General features: G+C 41.9%; 17 non-coding genes across 17 annotated transcripts; 8 read left to right on the top strand and 9 right to left on the bottom strand.

The window, feature by feature from the left end:
* Positions 1 to 776: 776 nt before the first annotated feature.
* On the bottom strand, positions 777 to 848 carry trnad-guc (transfer RNA aspartic acid (anticodon GUC)). The gene has a single exon. It is a non-coding gene; the product is annotated as a tRNA-Asp (tRNA).
* A 972-nt stretch (positions 849 to 1,820) lies between these two features.
* On the top strand, positions 1,821 to 1,892 carry trnad-guc (transfer RNA aspartic acid (anticodon GUC)). The gene has a single exon. It is a non-coding gene; the product is annotated as a tRNA-Asp (tRNA).
* A 1,001-nt stretch (positions 1,893 to 2,893) lies between these two features.
* trnad-guc (transfer RNA aspartic acid (anticodon GUC)) lies at positions 2,894 to 2,965 on the bottom strand. Its single transcript has one exon. It is a non-coding gene; the product is annotated as a tRNA-Asp (tRNA).
* A 972-nt stretch (positions 2,966 to 3,937) lies between these two features.
* Positions 3,938 to 4,009, top strand: trnan-guu (transfer RNA asparagine (anticodon GUU)). Its single transcript has one exon. It is a non-coding gene; the product is annotated as a tRNA-Asn (tRNA).
* Positions 4,010 to 5,010: 1,001 nt separating this feature from the next.
* On the bottom strand, positions 5,011 to 5,082 carry trnad-guc (transfer RNA aspartic acid (anticodon GUC)). The gene has a single exon. It is a non-coding gene; the product is annotated as a tRNA-Asp (tRNA).
* Positions 5,083 to 6,054: 972 nt separating this feature from the next.
* trnad-guc (transfer RNA aspartic acid (anticodon GUC)) lies at positions 6,055 to 6,126 on the top strand. The gene has a single exon. It is a non-coding gene; the product is annotated as a tRNA-Asp (tRNA).
* A 995-nt stretch (positions 6,127 to 7,121) lies between these two features.
* On the bottom strand, positions 7,122 to 7,193 carry trnad-guc (transfer RNA aspartic acid (anticodon GUC)). The gene has a single exon. It is a non-coding gene; the product is annotated as a tRNA-Asp (tRNA).
* Positions 7,194 to 8,164: 971 nt separating this feature from the next.
* On the top strand, positions 8,165 to 8,236 carry trnad-guc (transfer RNA aspartic acid (anticodon GUC)). Its single transcript has one exon. It is a non-coding gene; the product is annotated as a tRNA-Asp (tRNA).
* A 995-nt stretch (positions 8,237 to 9,231) lies between these two features.
* Positions 9,232 to 9,303, bottom strand: trnad-guc (transfer RNA aspartic acid (anticodon GUC)). The gene has a single exon. It is a non-coding gene; the product is annotated as a tRNA-Asp (tRNA).
* Positions 9,304 to 10,275: 972 nt separating this feature from the next.
* trnad-guc (transfer RNA aspartic acid (anticodon GUC)) lies at positions 10,276 to 10,347 on the top strand. The gene has a single exon. It is a non-coding gene; the product is annotated as a tRNA-Asp (tRNA).
* Positions 10,348 to 11,342: 995 nt separating this feature from the next.
* trnad-guc (transfer RNA aspartic acid (anticodon GUC)) lies at positions 11,343 to 11,414 on the bottom strand. The gene has a single exon. It is a non-coding gene; the product is annotated as a tRNA-Asp (tRNA).
* Positions 11,415 to 13,453: 2,039 nt separating this feature from the next.
* On the bottom strand, positions 13,454 to 13,525 carry trnad-guc (transfer RNA aspartic acid (anticodon GUC)). Its single transcript has one exon. It is a non-coding gene; the product is annotated as a tRNA-Asp (tRNA).
* Positions 13,526 to 14,496: 971 nt separating this feature from the next.
* On the top strand, positions 14,497 to 14,568 carry trnad-guc (transfer RNA aspartic acid (anticodon GUC)). Its single transcript has one exon. It is a non-coding gene; the product is annotated as a tRNA-Asp (tRNA).
* Positions 14,569 to 16,600: 2,032 nt separating this feature from the next.
* On the top strand, positions 16,601 to 16,672 carry trnad-guc (transfer RNA aspartic acid (anticodon GUC)). Its single transcript has one exon. It is a non-coding gene; the product is annotated as a tRNA-Asp (tRNA).
* Positions 16,673 to 17,673: 1,001 nt separating this feature from the next.
* Positions 17,674 to 17,745, bottom strand: trnad-guc (transfer RNA aspartic acid (anticodon GUC)). The gene has a single exon. It is a non-coding gene; the product is annotated as a tRNA-Asp (tRNA).
* Positions 17,746 to 18,717: 972 nt separating this feature from the next.
* Positions 18,718 to 18,789, top strand: trnad-guc (transfer RNA aspartic acid (anticodon GUC)). Its single transcript has one exon. It is a non-coding gene; the product is annotated as a tRNA-Asp (tRNA).
* Positions 18,790 to 19,784: 995 nt separating this feature from the next.
* On the bottom strand, positions 19,785 to 19,856 carry trnad-guc (transfer RNA aspartic acid (anticodon GUC)). Its single transcript has one exon. It is a non-coding gene; the product is annotated as a tRNA-Asp (tRNA).
* Positions 19,857 to 20,171: the final 315 nt, after the last annotated feature.

The following is a 20,171-nucleotide window of genomic DNA, read 5'->3' as shown; positions in this document are numbered from 1 at the left end:
GTCTCGGAACAGGCGCAGACATGAAAGATCTTACATACAGCAATGAAAAGGATGCACGTTTCAGTGAATCTATTTTAACGACTTCTTTGATGACAATTTGTTTAACTTTCCACATGCCACTGTTGAAAGAAGACTTACTTTCTATCTCTTTATTAGTCAAGGTCCAGAGAAAAATTATTTGGGGAGCAGGGAAAAAGTGACAGATAGAAAGAAAGAGAGAGACACTCAGAAACGCATATAACAAGTGAGACAGACATAGTCATATTCACACATACACAAACACACACATTCCTAGCTACATAAACACACCAATAACCTGAAAGTAACACAGGACTACTTGACAAACAGTGGAAGCAGCATGCTGTGGATAGAGCTTAGCGATCCCACAAACAACGGATCAGATCAAAGTTCTGCAGTCCTGCCACACCCATTTGTGAATGATGGTGGATAATTAAACAACTAACGGGAAGAGGCTCTATGAACATCCCCATCCTCAATGATGGTAAAGCCCAGCACGTGAGTGCAAAGTTTTAGAAACCGTCTTCAGCCAGAAGTGCCGAGTGGATGATCCATCTCGGCCTCCTCCCGAAATCCCCACCATCACAGAAGCCAGTCGAACATCGAGGTGAAGAGTGACGCTGAGAGCAGATTTTAAAACCGCTGGAAAATCAGTGAAATTAAATTGGGGAAAGTGGGAAACTCCGAGTCAGTTTTTCACTGTATATTCCGCATCCAATATTGGAGATAAAAGCTTTTGAAGGCGGCGAAAATTTAATCTCCTCGTCGGGGAATTGAACCCCGGTCTCCCGCGTGACAGGCGGGGATACTCACCACTATACTAACGAGGAGCTGCTACATTGACCGTGCACTCATCCCAGATGGCGTTAGACATGCTTCATGTATCAGTGCATTTCTTTTAACTATTTATTTGATGATAGTTTGTTTCATTTTCCACGGGCCACTCTTGAAAGAACCTTTTACATTTCCTTCTCTTTGTTAGACAACGACAACTGACTCTGTCTTTCTTTCGTTCTTTCTTTCTCTCTTATCGTGGTGAGTTGCCCCGCCTTCGTCCGGGGTTTCATTCCCCGACGGGGAGGAAGCATTTATCAGACGCCAACTTTTAATTTTATGTCTTCGCCGAGCTTCTTCCTGAACAAAAACTGCAGAGCAACAAAACAGGTGATTGTCACTTTCAGAATATTATTGTACGGAGACTATTTGAGGACTGGATGCAGAGCAATTGTGATTTTTACTAACTGGTGATTAAGGTGACAGATTAGAAATTCATTCATTGGTTCAAATCTGACAGACTTCAGATCCCGTCATTCATCAACCTGTTTCATCTCTGCGTTTCAAAATTCAACAAGTTTCTTGTAGAATTAATAATTCTTAAGTGAATTAAAATTCCACAGCATTGAGTACCTCGAGTTTTATGCTCATTTTAATTGATCTGCAAGATTTCACGAAATCTACGACAGAAATAGAACAAAAATCAGCCAAATTATCCATATTCTGACTCTCAGTATTTCTGAGTCAATCCATGTGCATGTGTGTCTGTTTCTGTGTGTCTGTCTGTCTGTCTGTGTATGTGCCTCATATTTTCTATATTTTCCTGAGAAGATCTGTCTCTTTCTGTCTCACTCTCTCCCGCGTTACCCACATCATGATCCAACATGTGATGCAAAAGTGGTCGGTAATTTTTCTTTCAACAGTGGTTCGTGGAAAGTGAAACAAACTGTCATCAAATGAACAGTTCAAACAGATTCACTGAAAAGTGAAGCATCTTTGGTGAATATACGGTAAATGTCTGTACCAATTCCTCGTTAGTATAGTGGTGAGTATCCCCGCCTGTCACGCGGGAGACCGGGGTTCAATTCCCCGACGAGGAGGTTATTGCTGCTTTCGAAGCTTCACTTTCATTTATCTGAAATATTGGATGTTGAAAATACAATGAAAAACTGACTCGGCCTTTCCCACTTCTGCAATTTGATTTCACAGCGATTTTAAATATCTGCTCTCTGCCTCACGCTTCAGCTCGATGTGAGAACCACAATGATGGGCAAGAAATAAAACGCAGAATCGCGCTGTCACCAGCCCGAAACAGAGAGAGACAGGTCTCGGAACAGGCGCAGACATGAAAGATCTTACATACAGCAATGAAAAGGATGCACGTTTCAGTGAATCTATTTTAACGACTTCTTTGATGACAATTTGTTTAACTTTCCACATGCCACTGTTGAAAGAAGACTTACTTTCTATCTCTTTATTAGTCAAGGTCCAGAGAAAAATTATTTGGGGAGCAGGGAAAAAGTGACAGATAGAAAGAAAGAGAGAGACACTCAGAAACGCATATAACAAGTGAGACAGACATAGTCATATTCACACATACACAAACACACACATTCCTAGCTACATAAACACACCAATAACCTGAAAGTAACACAGGACTACTTGACAAACAGTGGAAGCAGCATGCTGTGGATAGAGCTTAGCGATCCCACAAACAACGGATCAGATCAAAGCTCTGCAGTCCTGCCACACCCATTTGTGAATGATGGTGGATAATTAAACAACTAACGGGAAGAGGCTCTATGAACATCCCCATCCTCAATGATGGTAAAGCCCAGCACGTGAGTGCAAAGTTTTAGAAACCGTCTTCAGCCAGAAGTGCCGAGTGGATGATCCATCTCGGCCTCCTCCCGAAATCCCCACCATCACAGAAGCCAGTCGAACATCGAGGTGAAGAGTGACGCTGAGAGCAAATTTTAAAACCGCTGGAAAATCAGTGAAATTAAATTGGAGAAAGTGGGAAACTCCGAGTCAGTTTTTCACTGTATATTCCGCATCCAATATTGGAGATAAAAGCTTTTGAAGGCGGCGAAAATTTAATCTCCTCGTCGGGGAATTGAACCCCGGTCTCCCGCGTGACAGGCGGGGATACTCACCACTATACTAACGAGGAGCTGCTACATTGACCGTGCAATCATCCCAGATGGCGTTAGACATGCTTCATGTATCAGTGCATTTCTTTTAACTATTTATTTGATGATAGTTTGTTTCATTTTCCACGGGCCACTCTTGAAAGAACCTTTTACATTTCCTTCTCTTTGTTAGACAACGACAACTGACTCTGTCTTTCTTTCGTTCTTTCTTTCTCTCTTATCGTGGTGAGTTGCCCCGCCTTCGTCCGGGGTTTCATTCCCCGACGGGGAGGAAGCATTTATCAGACGCCAACTTTTAATTTTATGTCTTCGCCGAGCTTCTTCCTGAACAAAAACTGCAGAGCAACAAAACAGGTGATTGTCACTTTCAGAATATTATTGTACGGAGACTATTTGAGGACTGGATGCAGAGCAATTGTGATTTTTACTAACTGGTGATTAAGGTGACAGATTAGAAATTCATTCATTGGTTCAAATCTGACAGACTTCAGATCCCGTCATTCATCAACCTGTTTCATCTCTGCGTTTCAAAATTCAACAAGTTTCTTGTAGAATTAATAATTCTTAAGTGAATTAAAATTCCACAGCATTGAGTACCTCGAGTTTTATGCTCATTTTAATTGATCTGCAAGATTTCACGAAATCTACGACAGAAATAGAACAAAAATCAGCCAAATTATCCATATTCTGACTCTCAGTATTTCTGAGTCAATCCATGTGCATGTGTGTCTGTTTCTGTGTGTCTGTCTGTCTGTCTGTGTATGTGCCTCATATTTTCTATATTTTCCTGAGAAGATCTGTCTCTTTCTGTCTCACTCTCTCCCGCGTTACCCACATCATGATCCAACATGTGATGCAAAAGTGGTCGGTAATTTTTCTTTCAACAGTGGTTCGTGGAAAGTGAAACAAACTGTCATCAAATGAACAGTTCAAACAGATTCACTGAAAAGTGAAGCATCTTTGGTGAATATACGGTAAATGTCTGTACCAATTCCTCGTTAGTATAGTGGTGAGTATCCCCGCCTGTTACGCGGGAGACCGGGGTTCAATTCCCCGACGAGGAGGTTATTGCTGCTTTCGAAGCTTCACTTTCATTTATCTGAAATATTGGATGTTGAAAATACAATGAAAAACTGACTCGGCCTTTCCCACTTCTGCAATTTGATTTCACAGCGATTTTAAATATCTGCTCTCTGCCTCACGCTTCAGCTCGATGTGAGAACCACAATGATGGGCAAGAAATAAAACGCAGAATCGCGCTGTCACCAGCCCGAAACAGAGAGAGACAGGTCTCGGAACAGGCGCAGACATGAAAGATCTTACATACAGCAATGAAAAGGATGCACGTTTCAGTGAATCTATTTTAACGACTTCTTTGATGACAATTTGTTTAACTTTCCACATGCCACTGTTGAAAGAAGACTTACTTTCTATCTCTTTATTAGTCAAGGTCCAGAGAAAAATTATTTGGGGAGCAGGGAAAAAGTGACAGATAGAAAGAAAGAGAGAGACACTCAGAAACGCATATAACAAGTGAGACAGACATAGTCATATTCACACATACACAAACACACACATTCCTAGCTACATAAACACACCAATAACCTGAAAGTAACACAGGACAACTTGACAAACAGTGGAAGCAGCATGCTGTGGATAGAGCTTAGCGATCCCACAAACAACGGATCAGATCAAAGCTCTGCAGTCCTGCCACACCCATTTGTGAATGATGGTGGATAATTAAACAACTAACGGGAAGAGGCTCTATGAACATCCCCATCCTCAATGATGGTAAAGCCCAGCACGTGAGTGCAAAGTTTTAGAAACCGTCTTCAGCCAGAAGTGCCGAGTGGATGATCCATCTCGGCCTCCTCCCGAAATCCCCACCATCACAGAAGCCAGTCGAACATCGAGGTGAAGAGTGACGCTGAGAGCAAATTTTAAAACCGCTGGAAAATCAGTGAAATTAAATTGGGGAAAGTGGGAAACTCCGAGTCAGTTTTTCACTGTATATTCCGCATCCAATATTGGAGATAAAAGCTTTTGAAGGCGGCGAAAATTTAATCTCCTCGTCGGGGAATTGAACCCCGGTCTCCCGCGTGACAGGCGGGGATACTCACCACTATACTAACGAGGAGCTGCTACATTGACCGTGCACTCATCCCAGATGGCGTTAGACATGCTTCATGTATCAGTGCATTTCTTTTAACTATTTATTTGATGATAGTTTGTTTCATTTTCCACGGGCCACTCTTGAAAGAACCTTTTACATTTCCTTCTCTTTGTTAGACAACGACAACTGACTCTGTCTTTCTTTCGTTCTTTCTTTCTCTCTTATCGTGGTGAGTTGCCCCGCCTTAGTCCGGGGTTTAATTCCCCGACGGGGAGGAAGCATTTATCAGACGCCAACTTTTAATTTTATGTCTTCGCCGAGCTTCTTCCTGAACAAAAACTGCAGAGCAACAAAACAGGTGATTGTCACTTTCAGAATATTATTGTACGGAGACTATTTGAGGACTGGATGCAGAGCAATTGTGATTTTTACTAACTGGTGATTAAGGTGACAGATTAGAAATTCATTCATTGGTTCAAATCTGACAGACTTCAGATCCCGTCATTCATCAACCTGTTTCATCTCTGCGTTTCAAAATTCAACAAGTTTCTTGTAGAATTAATAATTCTTAAGTGAATTAAAATTCCACAGCATTGAGTACCTCGAGTTTTATGCTCATTTTAATTGATCTGCAAGATTTCACGAAATCTACGACAGAAATAGAACAAAAATCAGCCAAATTATCCATATTCTGACTCTCAGTATTTCTGAGTCAATCCATGTGCATGTGTGTCTGTTTCTGCGTGTCTGTCTGTCTGTCTGTGTATGTGCCTCATATTTTCTATATTTTCCTGAGAAGATCTGTCTCTTTCTGTCTCACTCTCTCCCGCGTTACCCACATCATGATCCAACATGTGATGCAAAAGTGGTCGGTAATTTTTCTTTCAACAGTGGTTCGTGGAAAGTGAAACAAACTGTCATCAAATGAACAGTTCAAACAGATTCACTGAAAAGTGAAGCATCTTTGGTGAATATACGGTAAATGTCTGTACCAATTCCTCGTTAGTATAGTGGTGAGTATCCCCGCCTGTCACGCGGGAGACCGGGGTTCAATTCCCCGACGAGGAGGTTATTGCTGCTTTCGAAGCTTCACTTTCATTTATCTGAAATATTGGATGTTGAAAATACAATGAAAAACTGACTCGGCCTTTCCCACTTCTGCAATTTGATTTCACAGCGATTTTAAATATCTGCTCTCTGCCTCACGCTTCAGCTCGATGTGAGAACCACAATGATGGGCAAGAAATAAAACGCAGAATCGCGCTGTCACCAGCCCGAAACAGAGAGAGACAGGTCTCGGAACAGGCGCAGACATGAAAGATCTTACATACAGCAATGAAAAGGATGCACGTTTCAGTGAATCTATTTTAACGACTTCTTTGATGACAATTTGTTTAACTTTCCACATGCCACTGTTGAAAGAAGACTTACTTTCTATCTCTTTATTAGTCAAGGTCCAGAGAAAAATTATTTGGGGAGCAGGGAAAAAGTGACAGATAGAAAGAAAGAGAGAGACACTCAGAAACGCATATAACAAGTGAGACAGACATAGTCATATTCACACATACACAAACATTCCTAGCTACATAAACACACCAATAACCTGAAAGTAACACGGGACTACTTGACAAACAGTGGAAGCAGCATGCTGTTGAGAGAGCTTAGCGATCCCACAAACAACGGATCAGATCAAAGCTCTGCAGTCCTGCCACACCCATTTGTGAATGATGGTGGATAATTAAACAACTAACGGGAAGAGGCTCTATGAACATCCCCATCCTCAATGATGGTAAAGCCCAGCACGTGAGTGCAAAGTTTTAGAAACCGTCTTCAGCCAGAAGTGCCGAGTGGATGATCCATCTCGGCCTCCTCCCGAAATCCCCACCATCACAGAAGCCAGTCGAACATCGAGGTGAAGAGTGACGCTGAGAGCAGATTTTAAAACCGCTGGAATATCAGTGAAATTAAATTGGGGAAAGTGGGAAACTCCGAGTCAGTTTTTCACTGTATATTCCGCATCCAATATTGGAGATAAAAGCTTTTGAAGGCGGCGAAAATTTAATCTCCTCGTCGGGGAATTGAACCCCGGTCTCCCGCGTGACAGGCGGGGATACTCACCACTATACTAACGAGGAGCTGCTACATTGACCGTGCACTCATCCCAGATGGCGTTAGACATGCTTCATGTATCAGTGCATTTCTTTTAACTATTTATTTGATGATAGTTTGTTTCATTTTCCACGGGCCACTCTTGAAAGAACCTTTTACATTTCCTTCTCTTTGTTAGACAACGACAACTGACTCTGTCTTTCTTTCGTTCTTTCTTTCTCTCTTATCGTGGTGAGTTGCCCCGCCTTAGTCCGGGGTTTAATTCCCCGACGGGGAGGAAGCATTTATCAGACGCCAACTTTTAATTTTATGTCTTCGCCGAGCTTCTTCCTGAACAAAAACTGCAGAGCAACAAAACAGGTGATTGTCACTTTCAGAATATTATTGTACGGAGACTATTTGAGGACTGGATGCAGAGCAATTGTGATTTTACTAACTGGTGATTAAGGTGACAGATTAGAAATTCATTCATTGGTTCAAATCTGACAGACTTCAGATCCCGTCATTCATCAACCTGTTTCATCTCTGCGTTTCAAAATTCAACAAGTTTCTTGTAGAATTAATAATTCTTAAGTGAATTAAAATTCCACAGCATTGAGTACCTCGAGTTTTATGCTCATTTTAATTGATCTGCAAGATTTCACGAAATCTACGACAGAAATAGAACAAAAATCAGCCAAATTATCCATATTCTGACTCTCAGTATTTCTGAGTCAATCCATGTGCATGTGTGTCTGTTTCTGTGTGTCTGTCTGTCTGTCTGTGTATGTGCCTCATATTTTCTATATTTTCCTGAGAAGATCTGTCTCTTTCTGTCTCACTCTCTCCCGCGTTACCCACATCATGATCCAACATGTGATGCAAAAGTGGTCGGTAATTTTTCTTTCAACAGTGGTTCGTGGAAAGTGAAACAAACTGTCATCAAATGAACAGTTCAAACAGATTCACTGAAAAGTGAAGCATCTTTGGTGAATATACGGTAAATGTCTGTACCAATTCCTCGTTAGTATAGTGGTGAGTATCCCCGCCTGTCACGCGGGAGACCGGGGTTCAATTCCCCGACGAGGAGGTTATTGCTGCTTTCGAAGCTTCACTTTCATTTATCTGAAATATTGGATGTTGAAAATACAATGAAAAACTGACTCGGCCTTTCCCACTTCTGCAATTTGATTTCACAGCGATTTTAAATATCTGCTCTCTGCCTCACGCTTCAGCTCGATGTGAGAACCACAATGATGGGCAAGAAATAAAACGCAGAATCGCGCTGTCACCAGCCCGAAACAGAGAGAGACAGGTCTCGGAACAGGCGCAGACATGAAAGATCTTCCATACAGCAATGAAAAGGATGCACGTTTCAGTGAATCTATTTTAACGACTTCTTTGATGACAATTTGTTTAACTTTCCACATGCCACTGTTGAAAGAAGACTTACTTTCTATCTCTTTATTAGTCAAGGTCCAGAGAAAAATTATTTGGGGAGCAGGGAAAAAGTGACAGATAGAAAGAAAGAGAGAGACACTCAGAAACGCATATAACAAGTGAGACAGACATAGTCATATTCACACATACACAAACATTCCTAGCTACATAAACACACCAATAACCTGAAAGTAACACGGGACTACTTGACAAACAGTGGAAGCAGCATGCTGTTGAGAGAGCTTAGCGATCCCACAAACAACGGATCAGATCAAAGCTCTGCAGTCCTGCCACACCCATTTGTGAATGATGGTGGATAATTAAACAACTAACGGGAAGAGGCTCTATGAACATCCCCATCCTCAATGATGGTAAAGCCCAGCACGTGAGTGCAAAGTTTTAGAAACCGTCTTCAGCCAGAAGTGCCGAGTGGATGATCCATCTCGGCCTCCTCCCGAAATCCCCACCATCACAGAAGCCAGTCGAACATCGAGGTGAAGAGTGACGCTGAGAGCAAATTTTAAAACCGCTGGAAAATCAGTGAAATTAAATTGGGGAAAGTGGGAAACTCCGAGTCAGTTTTTCACTGTATATTCCGCATCCAATATTGGAGATAAAAGCTTTTGAAGGCGGCGAAAATTTAATCTCCTCGTCGGGGAATTGAACCCCGGTCTCCCGCGTGACAGGCGGGGATACTCACCACTATACTAACGAGGAGCTGCTACATTGACCGTGCACTCATCCCAGATGGCGTTAGACATGCTTCATGTATCAGTGCATTTCTTTTAACTATTTATTTGATGATAGTTTGTTTCATTTTCCACGGGCCACTCTTGAAAGAACCTTTTACATTTCCTTCTCTTTGTTAGACAACGACAACTGACTCTGTCTTTCTTTCGTTCTTTCTTTCTCTCTTATCGTGGTGAGTTGCCCCGCCTTAGTCCGGGGTTTAATTCCCCGACGGGGAGGAAGCATTTATCAGACGCCAACTTTTAATTTTATGTCTTCGCCGAGCTTCTTCCTGAACAAAAACTGCAGAGCAACAAAACAGGTGATTGTCACTTTCAGAATATTATTGTACGGAGACTATTTGAGGACTGGATGCAGAGCAATTGTGATTTTTACTAACTGGTGATTAAGGTGACAGATTAGAAATTCATTCATTGGTTCAAATCTGACAGACTTCAGATCCCGTCATTCATCAACCTGTTTCATCTCTGCGTTTCAAAATTCAACAAGTTTCTTGTAGAATTAATAATTCTTAAGTGAATTAAAATTCCACAGCATTGAGTACCTCGAGTTTTATGCTCATTTTAATTGATCTGCAAGATTTCACGAAATCTACGACAGAAATAGAACAAAAATCAGCCAAATTATCCATATTCTGACTCTCAGTATTTCTGAGTCAATCCATGTGCATGTGTGTCTGTTTCTGCGTGTCTGTCTGTCTGTCTGTGTATGTGCCTCATATTTTCTATATTTTCCTGAGAAGATCTGTCTCTTTCTGTCTCACTCTCTCCCGCGTTACCCACATCATGATCCAACATGTGATGCAAAAGTGGTCGGTAATTTTTCTTTCAACAGTGGTTCGTGGAAAGTGAAACAAACTGTCATCAAATGAACAGTTCAAACAGATTCACTGAAAAGTGAAGCATCTTTGGTGAATATACGGTAAATGTCTGTACCAATTCCTCGTTAGTATAGTGGTGAGTATCCCCGCCTGTCACGCGGGAGACCGGGGTTCAATTCCCCGACGAGGAGGTTATTGCTGCTTTCGAAGCTTCACTTTCATTTATCTGAAATATTGGATGTTGAAAATACAATGAAAAACTGACTCGGCCTTTCCCACTTCTGCAATTTGATTTCACAGCGATTTTAAATATCTGCTCTCTGCCTCACGCTTCAGCTCGATGTGAGAACCACAATGATGGGCAAGAAATAAAACGCAGAATCGCGCTGTCACCAGCCCGAAACAGAGAGAGACAGGTCTCGGAACAGGCGCAGACATGAAAGATCTTACATACAGCAATGAAAAGGATGCACGTTTCAGTGAATCTATTTTAACGACTTCTTTGATGACAATTTGTTTAACTTTCCACATGCCACTGTTGAAAGAAGACTTACTTTCTATCTCTTTATTAGTCAAGGTCCAGAGAAAAATTATTTGGGGAGCAGGGAAAAAGTGACAGATAGAAAGAAAGAGAGAGACACTCAGAAACGCATATAACAAGTGAGACAGACATAGTCATATTCACACATACACAAACATTCCTAGCTACATAAACACACCAATAACCTGAAAGTAACACGGGACTACTTGACAAACAGTGGAAGCAGCATGCTGTTGAGAGAGCTTAGCGATCCCACAAACAACGGATCAGATCAAAGCTCTGCAGTCCTGCCACACCCATTTGTGAATGATGGTGGATAATTAAACAACTAACGGGAAGAGGCTCTATGAACATCCCCATCCTCAATGATGGTAAAGCCCAGCACGTGAGTGCAAAGTTTTAGAAACCGTCTTCAGCCAGAAGTGCCGAGTGGATGATCCATCTCGGCCTCCTCCCGAAATCCCCACCATCACAGAAGCCAGTCGAACATCGAGGTGATGAGTGACGCTGAGAGCAAATTTTAAAACCGCTGGAAAATCAGTGAAATTAAATTGGGGAAAGTGGGAAACTCCGAGTCAGTTTTTCACTGTATATTCCGCATCCAATATTGGAGATAAAAGCTTTTGAAGGCGGCGAAAATTTAATCTCCTCGTCGGGGAATTGAACCCCGGTCTCCCGCGTGACAGGCGGGGATACTCACCACTATACTAACGAGGAGCTGCTACATTGACCGTGCACTCATCCCAGATGGCGTTAGACATGCTTCATGTATCAGTGCATTTCTTTTAACTATTTATTTGATGATAGTTTGTTTCATTTTCCACGGGCCACTCTTGAAAGAACCTTTTACATTTCCTTCTCTTTGTTAGACAACGACAACTGACTCTGTCTTTCTTTCGTTCTTTCTTTCTCTCTTATCGTGGTGAGTTGCCCCGCCTTAGTCCGGGGTTTAATTCCCCGACGGGGAGGAAGCATTTATCAGACGCCAACTTTTAATTTTATGTCTTCGCCGAGCTTCTTCCTGAACAAAAACTGCAGAGCAACAAAACAGGTGATTGTCACTTTCAGAATATTATTGTACGGAGACTATTTGAGGACTGGATGCAGAGCAATTGTGATTTTTACTAACTGGTGATTAAGGTGACAGATTAGAAATTCATTCATTGGTTCAAATCTGACAGACTTCAGATCCCGTCATTCATCAACCTGTTTCATCTCTGCGTTTCAAAATTCAACAAGTTTCTTGTAGAATTAATAATTCTTAAGTGAATTAAAATTCCACAGCATTGAGTACCTCGAGTTTTATGCTCATTTTAATTGATCTGCAAGATTTCACGAAATCTACGACAGAAATAGAACAAAAATCAGCCAAATTATCCATATTCTGACTCTCAGTATTTCTGAGTCAATCCATGTGCATGTGTGTCTGTTTCTGCGTGTCTGTCTGTCTGTCTGTGTATGTGCCTCATATTTTCTATATTTTCCTGAGAAGATCTGTCTCTTTCTGTCTCACTCTCTCCCGCGTTACCCACATCATGATCCAACATGTGATGCAAAAGTGGTCGGTAATTTTTCTTTCAACAGTGGTTCGTGGAAAGTGAAACAAACTGTCATCAAATGAACAGTTCAAACAGATTCACTGAAAAGTGAAGCATCTTTGGTGAATATACGGTAAATGTCTGTACCAATTCCTCGTTAGTATAGTGGTGAGTATCCCCGCCTGTCACACGGGAGACCGGGGTTCAATTCCCCGACGAGGAGGTTATTGCTGCTTTCGAAGCTTCACTTTCATTTATCTGAAATATTGGATGTTGAAAATACAATGAAAAACTGACTCGGCCTTTCCCACTTCTGCAATTTGATTTCACAGCGATTTTAAATATCTGCTCTCTGCCTCACGCTTCAGCTCGATGTGAGAACCACAATGATGGGCAAGAAATAAAACGCAGAATCGCGCTGTCACCAGCCCGAAACAGAGAGAGACAGGTCTCGGAACAGGCGCAGACATGAAAGATCTTACATACAGCAATGAAAAGGATGCACGTTTCAGTGAATCTATTTTAACGACTTCTTTGATGACAATTTGTTTAACTTTCCACATGCCACTGTTGAAAGAAGACTTACTTTCTATCTCTTTATTAGTCAAGGTCCAGAGAAAAATTATTTGGGGAGCAGGGAAAAAGTGACAGATAGAAAGAAAGAGAGAGACACTCAGAAACGCATATAACAAGTGAGACAGACATAGTCATATTCACACATACACAAACATTCCTAGCTACATAAACACACCAATAACCTGAAAGTAACACGGGACTACTTGACAAACAGTGGAAGCAGCATGCTGTTGAGAGAGCTTAGCGATCCCACAAACAACGGATCAGATCAAAGCTCTGCAGTCCTGCCACACCCATTTGTGAATGATGGTGGATAATTAAACAACTAACGGGAAGAGGCTCTATGAACATCCCCATCCTCAATGATGGTAAAGCCCAGCACGTGAGTGCAAAGTTTTAGAAACCGTCTTCAGCCAGAAGTGCCGAGTGGATGATCCATCTCGGCCTCCTCCCGAAATCCCCACCATCACAGAAGCCAGTCGAACATCGAGGTGAAGAGTGACGCTGAGAGCAGATTTTAAAACCGCTGGAATATCAGTGAAATTAAATTGGGGAAAGTGGGAAACTCCGAGTCAGTTTTTCACTGTATATTCCGCATCCAATATTGGAGATAAAAGCTTTTGAAGGCGGCGAAAATTTAATCTCCTCGTCGGGGAATTGAACCCCGGTCTCCCGCGTGACAGGCGGGGATACTCACCACTATACTAACGAGGAGCTGCTACATTGACCGTGCACTCATCCCAGATGGCGTTAGACATGCTTCATGTATCAGTGCATTTCTTTTAACTATTTATTTGATGATAGTTTGTTTCATTTTCCACGGGCCACTCTTGAAAGAACCTTTTACATTTCCTTCTCTTTGTTAGACAACGACAACTGACTCTGTCTTTCTTTCGTTCTTTCTTTCTCTCTTATCGTGGTGAGTTGCCCCGCCTTAGTCCGGGGTTTAATTCCCCGACGGGGAGGAAGCATTTATCAGACGCCAACTTTTAATTTTATGTCTTCGCCGAGCTTCTTCCTGAACAAAAACTGCAGAGCAACAAAACAGGTGATTGTCACTTTCAGAATATTATTGTACGGAGACTATTTGAGGACTGGATGCAGAGCAATTGTGATTTTACTAACGGGTGATTAAGGTGACAGATTAGAAATTCATTCATTGGTTCAAATCTGACAGACTTCAGATCCCGTCATTCATCAACCTGTTTCATCTCTGCGTTTCAAAATTCAACAAGTTTCTTGTAGAATTAATAATTCTTAAGTGAATTAAAATTCCACAGCATTGAGTACCTCGAGTTTTATGCTCATTTTAATTGATCTGCAAGATTTCACGAAATCTACGACAGAAATAGAACAAAAATCAGCCAAATTATCCATATTCTGACTCTCAGAATTTCTGAGTCAATCCATGTGCATGTGTGTCTGTTTCTGTGTGTCTGTCTGTCTGTCTGTGTATGTGCCTCATATTTTCTATATTTTCCTGAGAAGATCTGTCTCTTTCTGTCTCACTCTCTCCCGCGTTACCCACATCATGATCCAACATGTGATGCAAAAGTGGTCGGTAATTTTTCTTTCAACAGTGGTTCGTGGAAAGTGAAACAAACTGTCATCAAATGAACAGTTCAAACAGATTCACTGAAAAGTGAAGCATCTTTGGTGAATATACGGTAAATGTCTGTACCAATTCCTCGTTAGTATAGTGGTGAGTATCCCCGCCTGTCACGCGGGAGACCGGGGTTCAATTCCCCGACGAGGAGGTTATTGCTGCTTTCGAAGCTTCACTTTCATTTATCTGAAATATTGGATGTTGAAAATACAATGAAAAACTGACTCGGCCTTTCCCACTTCTGCAATTTGATTTCACAGCGATTTTAAAAATCTGCTCTCTGCCTCACGCTTCAGCTCGATGTGAGAACCACAATGATGGGCAAGAAATAAAACGCAGAATCGCGCTGTCACCAGCCCGAAACAGAGAGAGACAGGTCTCGGAACAGGCGCAGACATGAAAGATCTTACATACAGCAATGAAAAGGATGCACGTTTCAGTGAATCTATTTTAACGACTTCTTTGATGACAATTTGTTTAACTTTCCACATGCCACTGTTGAAAGAAGACTTACTTTCTATCTCTTTATTAGTCAAGGTCCAGAGAAAAATTATTTGGGGAGCAGGGAAAAAGTGACAGATAGAAAGAAAGAGAGAGACACTCAGAAACGCATATAACAAGTGAGACAGACATAGTCATATTCACACATACACAAACACACACATTCCTAGCTACATAAACACACCAATAACCTGAAAGTAACACAGGACTACTTGACAAACAGTGGAAGCAGCATGCTGTGGATAGAGCTTAGCGATCCCACAAACAACGGATCAGATCAAAGCTCTGCAGTCCTGCCACACCCATTTGTGAATGATGGTGGATAATTAAACAACTAACGGGAAGAGGCTCTATGAACATCCCCATCCTCAATGATGGTAAAGCCCAGCACGTGAGTGCAAAGTTTTAGAAACCGTCTTCAGCCAGAAGTGCCGAGTGGATGATCCATCTCGGCCTCCTCCCGAAATCCCCACCATCACAGAAGCCAGTCGAACATCGAGGTGAAGAGTGACGCTGAGAGCAGATTTTAAAACCGCTGGAAAATCAGTGAAATTAAATTGGGGAAAGTGGGAAACTCCGAGTCAGTTTTTCACTGTATATTCCGCATCCAATATTGGAGATAAAACCTTTTGAAGGCGGCGAAAATTTAATCTCCTCGTCGGGGAATTGAACCCCGGTCTCCCGCGTGACAGGCGGGGATACTCACCACTATACTAACATTGACCGTGCACTCATCCCAGATGGCGTTAGACATGCTTCATGTATCAGTGCATTTCTTTTAACTATTTATTTGATGATAGTTTGTTTCATTTTCCACGGGCCACTCTTGAAAGAACCTTTTACATTTCCTTCTCTTTGTTAGACAACGACAACTGACTCTGTCTTTCTTTCGTTCTTTCTTTCTCTCTTATCGTGGTGAGTTGCCCCGCCTGAGTCAGGGGTTTCATTCCCCGACGGGGAGGAAGCATTTATCAGACGCCAACTTTTAATTTTATGTCTTCGCCGAGCTTCTTCCTGAACAAAAACTGCAGAGCAACAAAACAGGTGATTGTCACTTTCAGAATATTATTGTACGGAGACTATTTGAGGACTGGATGCAGAGCAATTGTGATTTTTACTAACTGGTGATTAAGGTGACAGATTAGAAATTCATTCATTGGTTCAAATCTGACAGACTTCAGATCCCGTCATTCATCAACCTGTTTCATCTCTGCGTTTCAAAATTCAACAAGTTTCTTGTAGAATTAATAATTCTTAAGTGAATTAAAATTCCACAGCATTGAGTACCTCGAGTTTTATGCTCATTTTAATTGATCTGCAAGATTTCACGAAATCTACGACAGAAATAGAACAAAAATCAGCCAAATTATCCATATTCTGACTCTCAGTATTTCTGAGTCAATCCATGTGCATGTGTGTCTGTTTCTGTGTGTGTGTCTGTCTGTCTGTGTATGTGCCTCATATTTTCTATATTTTCCTGAGAAGATCTGTCTCTTTCTGTCTCACTCTCTCCCGCGTTACCCACATCATGATCCAACATGTGATGCAAAAGTGGTCGGTAATTTTTCTTTCAACAGTGGTTCGTGGAAAGTGAAACAAACTGTCATCAAATGAACAGTTCAAACAGATTCACTGAAAAGTGAAGCATCTTTGGTGAATATACGGTAAATGTCTGTACCAATTCCTCGTTAGTATAGTGGTGAGTATCCCCGCCTGTCACGCGGGAGACCGGGGTTCAATTCCCCGACGAGGAGGTTATTGCTGCTTTCGAAGCTTCACTTTCATTTATCTGAAATATTGGATGTTGAAAATACAATGAAAAACTGACTCGGCCTTTCCCACTTCTGCAATTTGATTTCACAGCGATTTTAAATATCTGCTCTCTGCCTCACGCTTCAGCTCGATGTGAGAACCACAATGATGGGCAAGAAATAAAACGCAGAATCGCGCTGTCACCAGCCCGAAACAGAGAGAGACAGGTCTCGGAACAGGCGCAGACATGAAAGATCTTACATACAGCAATGAAAAGGATGCACGTTTCAGTGAATCTATTTTAACGACTTCTTTGATGACAATTTGTTTAACTTTCCACATGCCACTGTTGAAAGAAGACTTACTTTCTATCTCTTTATTAGTCAAGGTCCAGAGAAAAATTATTTGGGGAGCAGGGAAAAAGTGACAGATAGAAAGAAAGAGAGAGACACTCAGAAACGCATATAACAAGTGAGACAGACATAGTCATATTCACACATACACAAACACACACATTCCTAGCTACATAAACACACCAATAACCTGAAAGTAACACAGGACTACTTGACAAACAGTGGAAGCAGCATGCTGTGGATAGAGCTTAGCGATCCCACAAACAACGGATCAGATCAAAGCTCTGCAGTCCTGCCACACCCATTTGTGAATGATGGTGGATAATTAAACAACTAACGGGAAGAGGCTCTATGAACATCCCCATCCTCAATGATGGTAAAGCCCAGCACGTGAGTGCAAAGTTTTAGAAACCGTCTTCAGCCAGAAGTGCCGAGTGGATGATCCATCTCGGCCTCCTCCCGAAATCCCCACCATCACAGAAGCCAGTCGAACATCGAGGTGAAGAGTGACGCTGAGAGCAGATTTTAAAACCGCTGGAAAATCAGTGAAATTAAATTGGGGAAAGTGGGAAACTCCGAGTCAGTTTTTCACTGTATATTCCGCATCCAATATTGGAGATAAAAGCTTTTGAAGGCGGCGAAAATTTAATCTCCTCGTCGGGGAATTGAACCCCGGTCTCCCGCGTGACAGGCGGGGATACTCACCACTATACTAACGAGGAGCTGCTACATTGACCGTGCACTCATCCCAGATGGCGTTAGACATGCTTCATGTATCAGTGCATTTCTTTTAACTATTTATTTGATGATAGTTTGTTTCATTTTCCACGGGCCACTCTTGAAAGAACCTTTTACATTTCCTTCTCTTTGTTAGACAACGACAACTGACTCTGTCTTTCTTTCGTTCTTTCTTTCTCTCTTATCGTGGTGAGTTGCCCCGCCTGAGTCAGGGGTTTCATTCCCCGACGGGGAGGAAGCATTTATCAGACGCCAACTTTTAATTTTATGTCTTCGCCGAGCTTCTTCCTGAACAAAAACTGCAGAGCAACAAAACAGGTGATTGTCACTTTCAGAATATTATTGTACGGAGACTATTTGAGGACTGGATGCAGAGCAATTGTGATTTTTACTAACTGGTGATTAAGGTGACAGATTAGAAATTCATTCATTGGTTCAAATCTGACAGACTTCAGATCCCGTCATTCATCAACCTGTTTCATCTCTGCGTTTCAAAATTCAACAAGTTTCTTGTAGAATTAATAATTCTTAAGTGAATTAAAATTCCACAGCATTGAGTACCTCGAGTTTTATGCTCATTTTAATTGATCTGCAAGATTTCACGAAATCTACGACAGAAATAGAACAAAAATCAGCCAAATTATCCATATTCTGACTCTCAGTATTTCTGAGTCAATCCATGTGCATGTGTGTCTGTTTCTGTGTGTCTGTCTGTCTGTCTGTGTATGTGCCTCATATTTTCTATATTTTCCTGAGAAGATCTGTCTCTTTCTGTCTCACTCTCTCCCGCGTTACCCACATCATGATCCAACATGTGATGCAAAAGTGGTCGGTAATTTTTCTTTCAACAGTGGTTCGTGGAAAGTGAAACAAACTGTCATCAAATGAACAGTTCAAACAGATTCACTGAAAAGTGAAGCATCTTTGGTGAATATACGGTAAATGTCTGTACCAATTCCTCGTTAGTATAGTGGTGAGTATCCCCGCCTGTCACGCGGGAGACCGGGGTTCAATTCCCCGACGAGGAGGTTATTGCTGCTTTCGAAGCTTCACTTTCATTTATCTGAAATATTGGATGTTGAAAATACAATGAAAAACTGACTCGGCCTTTCCCACTTCTGCAATTTGATTTCACAGCGATTTTAAATATCTGCTCTCTGCCTCACGCTTCAGCTCGATGTGAGAACCACAATGATGGGCAAGAAATAAAACGCAGAATCGCGCTGTCACCAGCCCGAAACAGAGAGAGACAGGTCTCGGAACAGGCGCAGACATGAAAGATCTTACATACAGCAATGAAAAGGATGCACGTTTCAGTGAATCTATTTTAACGACTTCTTTGATGACAATTTGTTTAACTTTCCACATGCCACTGTTGAAAGAAGACTTACTTTCTATCTCTTTATTAGTCAAGGTCCAGAGAAAAATTATTTGGGGAGCAGGGAAAAAGTGACAGATAGAAAGAAAGAGAGAGACACTCAGAAACGCATATAACAAGTGAGACAGACATAGTCATATTCACACATACACAAACATTCCTAGCTACATAAACACACCAATAACCTGAAAGTAACACGGGACTACTTGACAAACAGTGGAAGCAGCATGCTGTTGAGAGAGCTTAGCGATCCCACAAACAACGGATCAGATCAAAGCTCTGCAGTCCTGCCACACCCATTTGTGAATGATGGTGGATAATTAAACAACTAACGGGAAGAGGCTCTATGAACATCCCCATCCTCAATGATGGTAAAGCCCAGCACGTGAGTGCAAAGTTTTAGAAACCGTCTTCAGCCAGAAGTGCCGAGTGGATGATCCATCTCGGCCTCCTCCCGAAATCCCCACCATCACAGAAGCCAGTCGAACATCGAGGTGAAGAGTGACGCTGAGAGCAGATTTTAAAACCGCTGGAATATCAGTGAAATTAAATTGGGGAAAGTGGGAAACTCCGAGTCAGTTTTTCACTGTATATTCCGCATCCAATATTGGAGATAAAAGCTTTTGAAGGCGGCGAAAATTTAATCTCCTCGTCGGGGAATTGAACCCCGGTCTCCCGCGTGACAGGCGGGGATACTCACCACTATACTAACGAGGAGCTGCTACATTGACCGTGCACTCATCCCAGATGGCGTTAGACATGCTTCATGTATCAGTGCATTTCTTTTAACTATTTATTTGATGATAGTTTGTTTCATTTTCCACGGGCCACTCTTGAAAGAACCTTTTACATTTCCTTCTCTTTGTTAGACAACGACAACTGACTCTGTCTTTCTTTCGTTCTTTCTTTCTCTCTTATCGTGGTGAGTTGCCCCGCCTTAGTCCGGGGTTTAATTCCCCGACGGGGAGGAAGCATTTATCAGACGCCAACTTTTAATTTTATGTCTTCGCCGAGCTTCTTCCTGAACAAAAA

The sequence above is a fragment of the Heptranchias perlo genome, chromosome 35, assembly GCF_035084215.1.
Source record: "Heptranchias perlo isolate sHepPer1 chromosome 35, sHepPer1.hap1, whole genome shotgun sequence".
NCBI lineage: Eukaryota > Metazoa > Chordata > Chondrichthyes > Hexanchiformes > Hexanchidae > Heptranchias > Heptranchias perlo.
This window is presented reverse-complemented; position numbering and strand designations above follow the sequence as displayed.